This window comes from Sabethes cyaneus, chromosome 2, assembly GCF_943734655.1.
Source record: "Sabethes cyaneus chromosome 2, idSabCyanKW18_F2, whole genome shotgun sequence".
Classification (NCBI taxonomy): Eukaryota; Metazoa; Arthropoda; class Insecta; order Diptera; family Culicidae; genus Sabethes; species Sabethes cyaneus.
In genome coordinates, this window is record NC_071354.1 from 18377324 (window position 1) to 18383418 (window position 6095).

A 6095-nucleotide genomic window follows, 5' to 3' on the forward strand; every position below is an offset into this window, starting at 1 on the left:
TTAAATGATAGCGCAACTGATGAATAATTAATGGGAGCACAACATAACATAGGAGGAACAAAGTTCGACAAAAATCATAATACGGAGCACCAAAACCACGAGAGGAGACACAACTATATAACCCAAACAAAGCGCAAAATAGAAGAAATAAAAGTAAATAAATCGCAGATAGAGCCACAAATTTATTTGTTTTAATTTATTTCGACGAAAGCGAAAGTAGCAAAGCATGAAAGATATTGATCACCATACTTATGAAATATAAAAGCACCCGCCAAAGGTAGGTGTACTACTAAAGGTGTGCAGTATTCAACCACGTGCACTATCTTGCTTGCGTGCCGTGCGGCACGCCGGACAGAGAATCGTAAAATGAAAAACATCTTTTTTTTTCACCGGACGCAACTGTTGTAAAGAAAAACGGCGAAATAACTGCAAATTAGTGTTCAATTGGGGATCGGCCGGAACGGAGAATCACATATCATCAAAATGATATTCAGGCCGTTTAAAAAACATGAAACTAAAACAGCTTTTCGCATGCGTGTGATATTCTCTTATTTTCCGTGTTTATATAAAGGGTATAGGAAGGAAAAAACGGGCGCTCATAGGCGCTGAAGTAAACATATATTCTCTGGTTCTGAATAAGGTAGGTATTTGGTAGTGAAAGGATTTCTGTGATCATTGTTATGATCCGTAAACCGCAATGTTAGATGGTTTAAAACTATTTCAAGATGAATGCTTTCGAGATAACCGGAATAAATTTGCGGTCAATTTATGAATGCTTTGATAACAGTCTGGTCGCCATAAGTAAACTTTTGTAAGACCACGGATTTCAAGCATAAAGAAATATGATTTCTACTCATTTGCTTCTTCTGTAATGAAATTTCATATATGAAATACTATAGTTAATGCTTTTTTTATTAAATACTTATTTAAGTTGTTTAGCTTAAATTAACCAAGAGAATTGCATTACGGAAATCAAGGCAAGTAAGCCTTTAGTATTATTGTGGAATATCTTCTTGATGTTTTAAACACCCATTAGAACATTCTGAACTGATTCCCCTTCAAACTGAAAATGAGTTATACTATATTTTGATGAAATATGTTATATATTTCAATCTAAAAATTAGTCTATTAAATCAAAAACAGGATTTTTTTATTTATTTTGAGAAAAATTGCATTGAAATGCTTTTATGCAGGCGTAATGATCGTAACGGGTGACAACTAAAATTTTGGAATTTTTTTCTCAAGCTGTCAAAAAAAGACAAAGGTACATGAAGAAGGTCTGATTTACCGAAATTAACAATACATTATCCATTGTTGGAAAAAAATTAGCGTACATTTGAAAACGATCCGTAATCGGGCGCTTGGTGAAGCTTCCGTTTGATATCGGAAAAGAAGCGTTGTACGGCCGTCATGTAAACTTTGCGAATGCATCTCTTGATTCTACCAATCAACTGTTTGCAATTCGTGGCTCTCCAGTTATTTTTGTGCATCAAGGAACTCAAAGTCCCGAAGAAATCTTCGATTTAACGCACTGAGACAGATTGTTGGCTACAAATGAAATCGAATATTCAGGAACGACTGTATTTTTTTGGTAATGCGCTGATTGACTGAAGTTTTTGGAGCGTTCGAAAACAGACACTGAGGAAGCCTGCAAGTCGTAGGCAAAATACGTATCTGTCGTGAAAAAAATATACATAGTAGAATTAAATTGGATAAGTTTTCTTCTTTTTTAATTTTAGGAATGCGATGATGCTCTTTCCGGCCAAAACACGTATTGTCCATCTGCATGTAGAAACGGGATCAAAATTTTCTTCAAACATTCGTCTGGTGCACATCTTAATTGATAGCCAAAGCAGGGGGCTTGTTGTTGAAGGCACGAGAAAGAAAACGAATGTTCGAATCTCGACTGGGAGAGGCTGTTAGAGTCAATAGGATCGTAGCAACTGGCCCAACAATTGTCCAGCACTCTAACAGCTGGCTGCGAAGTCTGTCGTATAAAAAACAGAAGGTCAAGTTTCGATAACGGAATGTAGCACCTAGGCTTTGCTTTGCTTTAGGATATGGTATACAGTCGAGGCCGCAACATATTCGCTTTTTAAATGTTGTACCGTATACTTTTTGCCGAGATTTCCGTGGCAGTTCGTAGAAGCGTACAACGCGCTCTCGACATGCTTCTTGTTTCGAAACCTTCTTAAGCAAAACTATGCAAACATAACCAATACAAAAAATATTGACAAAAAGAGAAAAGAGAGAGCTAACACATACATACTCTCATTCCTCTCTGACCTCGTTTGTTGTTGAGTATAGGGGTCGCGAAAAAATTCCTAAATTTAAGTTACCACCCGTTAGAGCTAATTATTATCTACAAAAGTGCTCTTTGTGTAGCATTGATATTGACATTGACATTGAGTGCGCCGTTAATACAAATGATAGAACAATACTTAATTCAAAAGTATTCTACCTAGATGTAATAGGCTCTATAAGTGCCCAATACATCACTTTTACAAATTCAGCTTGGCGGTGCCAAATAAGTAAATATAACTAAAAGTGAAGTGCAAAGAGCAAAACAACCCTGCTTTCACCTGTCGCCAAGACGCTACTCGCCATCGCTACTGTTTCACATCGTTGTGGATGAGATACTAGTTGGCGCTATTGAAAATAAACTAATTCGAGGATTGCACTAGAGTTCTCTAACGATGGAGCAACTAGATGACAGAACACCATCTGCTATGCATGTTGCGGAGTAACTTATATTTATATTTGTAAGAAGATTTAGGCATTTGTATGGTTTTATATTGAAAACTTTGTGGCCATGCCAATCAAGTGCATCTTTGGAGACCTCAATTGCTTTACTTGTCTTCTCAAAGTATGTATAAATGGTGTCCCACATCAAATTGCACGGAAGAAACGCTATAGAAAATTACCCATTGTGTATTTGCTCCTGAAAATTTGAGTAGAAGTGGTTTAGAGTGTATTGTTTACACTCTATTTTTAACGCGGTCAATTTTTCAAAAATTGGAAAAAATTGCGTCACCCGAAAAGCAACGTCGCGAATTTATTTTGCGCAAGCTCCTGGAGAACCCTCCTCTCTCTCATCCTGAATGATGAGACTTACGTCAAGGCGGACTTCCGGCAGCTTCCGGGGCTACTGAACTTCACCGCCCAGTACAAGTTTAATGTTTCAGTGGAAGTAAGGATGCAGAAACTTGCATAGTTAGCCAAGAAATACATCATGTGGCAAAGGGAGTGCGCCGTTCGTGACTACCGGGACTGTAAACGGGCACATCTACCTCAAGGAATGTCAACAGAAGCATCTGCTTCTTCTGTCAAAGCAACACGAGGGCCCAACGATCTTCTAGCCGGATCTACCTTCGTGCCAACATTCAAAGGATGTGTTGGAGTGGTACGAAGTCACTACGGAGTCACCTTCGTACCCAAGGACATGAACGCCTCCAACGCACCGGAACTAAGGCCCATCGAAAAATACTAGGCTATTATGAAGCCGGCACTACGGAAGCATCCCAAAGAGGTCAAGTCTGAGGAAGGCATGAAGAAAAAGTGGAGTTCCGTACAGATGAAGCTGCAGCTAGGTTGTACAAAACTTTTTGAGTTAACGGTTATGATATTGAAGTTGAATAAAACAAATATGCCAAAAGCTTACTAATGGGTTATGATAAAAATGATATTATGATATTCTACTAAGACGCTCAAATAAACATTACCTAATTTAATGGGTTATATTTTATTGTGTGAAAGTTTGAAAACGATCGGTCAATTAGGTAATTTTATTCAGCGTTTCTTCCGTGGTGCAATTTGATGTGGGTCGCCCTTTAGTCCCCTTGCATCTACATTGGCGCATTTCTATTGCTATCGACCCTTGACATCGTCATCGATGGAATTCATCATTGGATATCCAGTTATCAGTCACGAATAATACATCGCTGCCACGATTAATAAGGACTTGCAGCTTTAGCAGGTGTACAGTAATACGGACTATCGTTTGAGTTTAAAATTCAGATTTTTGAATGCAGTGGGATCAAGTTCGAGCGCCAGATATTTCTCAGACCTGCAAAGAACACATTCCAGCGTTACAGGACACTATCCCTACTATGCAGATCGGTTCCTGTTTTATCAAATCCCTGGCATTTTAGTGTAAAATGAAGTATTCTTTAAACAACTATTTCACAAGGTATTTGCCAACAATTGGTGAAACAGGAGGCGATTCATAGGGTAACAATGGGTGCTAATTGTGTCCCGTAACGCTGGAATGTGTCAAAGGCACCCCTGGCCTTCCTGATCCGTGTAGGATGGAAAATCAGTGATATTGACCAAATCTGTGAGTTATAACCAGTGATTTTTTAGCTTTTATCACAAGATTTTGTTCTCTTATCAATTCTCAGCAATCGGTCAGTGTTACATTTTACTTAGCTGCAAGAAAAAAACGTTACGCATGTTGTTTCTGTTATATTTCTAAACGCGATCAAGCAATTATTATGATCTAATATAAGGTTCGTCATAATCTATACAGATCGCGACAATGTATTTGTCAATGAATCTGAATCTGATCACTGATGTTCTTGATCGCTAAAACGATTATTTCCATCCCTGGTTTTCATACCACCAATCGGCGATATTGATATTGATATTGATATTGAGAGATATTGAAAGCAATCCAGCTTTCCACGAGCGATAATGGCGGATATTGAGCACAAGAGGGCACAATCTTTTGACATGCATTGGAGGAGCGTCGAGTTCGCCCTGACGGAGTTACTATGGATACATTCATGATTGTTTGTTGTTCGAGTGTAAAAATGTAAACATTGTTTAATTTTGCAGATCAGCTGAAATGGAACATAACTAAACGGATTCAAACTTTTATAGTGGTTTGCAGCCATAATTTGTTGAAGGCACTGGCTCAGAATACTTTTTCACAATCGTGCGAATTAAACATTCGAAACATTACACATTAACGCAAACATTTACTTCATGTTGGTCGAGCCGTTGTCAAGTTTGCTCTCGAACAGCGTCTCGACTTGATAAGAAACTTTCCGTTGCGTATTTGGACATCCGCCCTGAAATTTGCGAAAACTGCAAAGCCACAATCCATAAAACTTGTTGTCCGTTCAATCATGTTCCTCTTTAGCTGATCTGCAAAATTGAACAATGTTTACATTTTGACATTCGAACAACAAACAATCATGAATGTATCCATAGTAACTCCGCCAGGGCGAACTCGACGCTCCTCCAATGAATGTCAAAAGATTGTGCCCACTTGTGCTCAATATCCCCCATTATCGCTCGGGGAAAGCTGGATAGCTTCTATAAGATATTGAAAGCACAGACTAACAGACGAAATACTCGCATTAATTCCAACTTCCATGTAAAAACGCATCATTTTTAAAAACAGCGTACTTCTCAACATGGCCACACCGCAAACGTTCGAATATTGCTGCAGTGCATGGAGTGCAATCCTCCATTTAGTTTATTGTCTGTACGATACCTTCGAAGACCAATATTAATAAATTAAAATAGCTCCAACTTGTATCTCATCCATAACGATGTGAAAGAGTAGCGATGATAATATGCAGCCCTGTCTCACACTAGCAGAAACCCATAGACAAGATGCCGTTATGCAACGCCTTGCACAGGAACGCCTCATACTGATTCCCTGGTCTTGATGCAATTTCATGCTCTTGAATGCAGTTTAAAGTTTATGCGTTGATGGCGCATCAGAAATTCGGTCCAATTCTGACCTTTAGGGGCAACTTGGAATTCATCTTAGCACTTAGCATGCAAGAAACGTCGTACAACATACGTATATCATTATTGGCATTTGCTCGTTGTTTGGATTAAGAATTATTCATGGCTCTTTTGTCCATGACTACAAGATTGTTTAACAAACCTCTCCAATTCGGCGTAGCTTTGACGGACAGCGGTCTTAGCCAGTACCAGCTGCAAGGCTAGACAAAGACTTTTTCACCTTCAGCCCACGGACGTCGTAAAAACATCCAGCTTTCTCTTTCCGTCGCTAGACGAATGCAACGCGCAAGTATTTTTCAGTGAGAACAAGGTGACGGTCGGAATTGCTATTGGTT